This window comes from Lactuca serriola, chromosome 3 (genome assembly GCF_051521515.1).
Source record: "Lactuca serriola cultivar US96UC23 chromosome 3, Lser_US96UC23_V15, whole genome shotgun sequence".
Taxonomy (NCBI): Eukaryota; Viridiplantae; Streptophyta; class Magnoliopsida; order Asterales; family Asteraceae; genus Lactuca; species Lactuca serriola.
This window is the reverse complement of record NC_136410.1, coordinates 279,929,920-279,932,163: the sequence shown is the minus strand read 5'-3', so window position 1 is coordinate 279,932,163 and position 2,244 is coordinate 279,929,920.

The window sequence follows — 2,244 nt, the reverse complement described above, 5'->3', positions numbered from 1 at the left end:
TAGAAGGCTTTGGAATGGCACAAATGGGCCCTAAAGAGTTATGATTGTGGGCTGAAGTTGAAGAATTGAAGATTGGGCTAGAATGCATGATTAATGGCCCAAGTCTCACATTCAACGTGACCAACGTGGTCCGCGTGAATTGTTCTGGGCTAATTCCGGGCTTAAATTGTTGACTCTATTTGTGGATGTAACACCCCAAAACCCAGGGTGGAAACGTTCCGGGGCGGAGGTGACTTCATGTTGAATATCATAACCAATGTACATAGTAAGCGAAGTAAAACACAAAACATTACATTACATAGTTTTCATTACATTTTTTCAAAAGTAAAGTGATACAAGTTTCATAGATACATAAGATAAACAAAAGAAAGACGTGACTTGATTTACTCTGTCTTCTGCAAAAGGCCGCGTGGTACCTGTCTAAGGAGAACCTGAGAATACAAGCATTTTAAAAATCAGCATAAAGTTGGTGAGTTCATAAGCGGTTTGATTTTATGAAAATGTACGAGATTCCTTTTGTGTTTTCTGAAAAAGTTATGACCCAAGAAAATCCCATATTTTCTTAAAAGTAAAGTTTAGTTGTTCTGTTACGTTACACGGTTCTGGTTATGAATTGTGATTACCCCAGGAAAATCCTATATTTTCCTAATGTGAAAGATGTGTACTAAAAATCTGATTAACCTTGTGAAGTGTGTGTTTGTTTACCAACCCAAAAATGTAATGTAAAAGATGTACGAGTGTCTTTCCCAGGAAAATCCCATATTTTCCTAAATGTTGGTTATCAATTGTGAAAGATGTATTAGTTTTAACACATATATAAAACTAATATTTACAAAGTAAAATAATTACTTTATCCATTATTACTAATAAATAAATCTCTATTATCCTAATTGCGAGTTCCATAACCATACAATAGACTAGATATGGCAATAAGTAGTCCACATCACTTTATGACTTTCGTCACCCTTGAACCATTTCGGTTCGGCTGTAGCTAGAAGCCAGGTGCGGGGTAGTCAGCCCCGTATAGATCTATACACTCAAGTCACGCTCCCAATCTAAGAGATTCTGGTTACGGGAGCGGTCCTCCACTCGCATATCTCTGTGGAGTGTTCACCGAGGACGTGTCTCCAATTATATAGGATTAACAAATTTACAAGTAATAATGCTAAAAGTCTTGTTCTATGTTGTTTTTATAAAGACGATCCTCCACTCGCGTATCTCTGTGGAGTGTTAACGAGGACAAAACCTATAAACTAATCTAAAGCTTTTAACAATAATATAATGGTACAAATCACTTGTGAAATATATAATATAACATTATATAATAAGATATGAAATTGGTTTGTAACAGGTTCTGCAAGTTAAACAGTTGATTAATACAGTTTCAATTGTTAAAAGCAAGTGAAATATGAAACATTTCTAATGATATAAAAATGTTTAAGTACAAGATATTCTTGTACTTTGCTTGTATCCCCCCCTGAAAACATTGAAAAACCATTGAAAAAGCGTAGGGGTATGAACTCACCGAACGCGGAATATGACGACTAGGATGCTAAACGTCGAATCGAGGCTTGAATACGAGCAAGGTTCCTATGTAATATTAAATAATACACAAATATATCTAATTAGATTTAAATTACTAATTAGATACACTTAAACATTCCAAGACGTGAAAACACTTCAAAAATAGGCGTTTGGAGTGATCCGGGTGACTTTTCTGGACATGAATGACTAGGATATGGAGTTTACTCTTCAAGAGTAAACTCTAAGGAGTGTTCACGGCCCTATACACCACATCCCCATGAGTTTACGGCCATAAACTCATGGTGGGTGTTCTTATGTGCTAAATGGCCTTAAATCAAATTAGGGGTGTTGCTAGGTTTGGTTCTAGGGCATTATCAAGTAATGAATTTAAACATATGGACCAATAGATGAGTTTATGGAAGTAAACTAAGTGTTTAAGGCCGTAGAATCTCACCCACATCATTCTTAAGTGTTTTGAAGGTCAATGATTTATCACAAATGATTCTACTCAATTTTTACAAGCTAAGGGGTGAGTTTAGGGCATCAAATGACCCATATTTAGGAGTTTACGGCCCTGGAACATATGTTATGGCCGTAAACTCTCAAATGGAGGGTTTTTGTTATTTTTAAGGTCCCCAAATAATTTTTGGTTGGTTCTAGGATTTATTCCAAGGCTTATGAGGTATGTAAGTTGCATTTTAACACCGAAAAAGGAGTTTA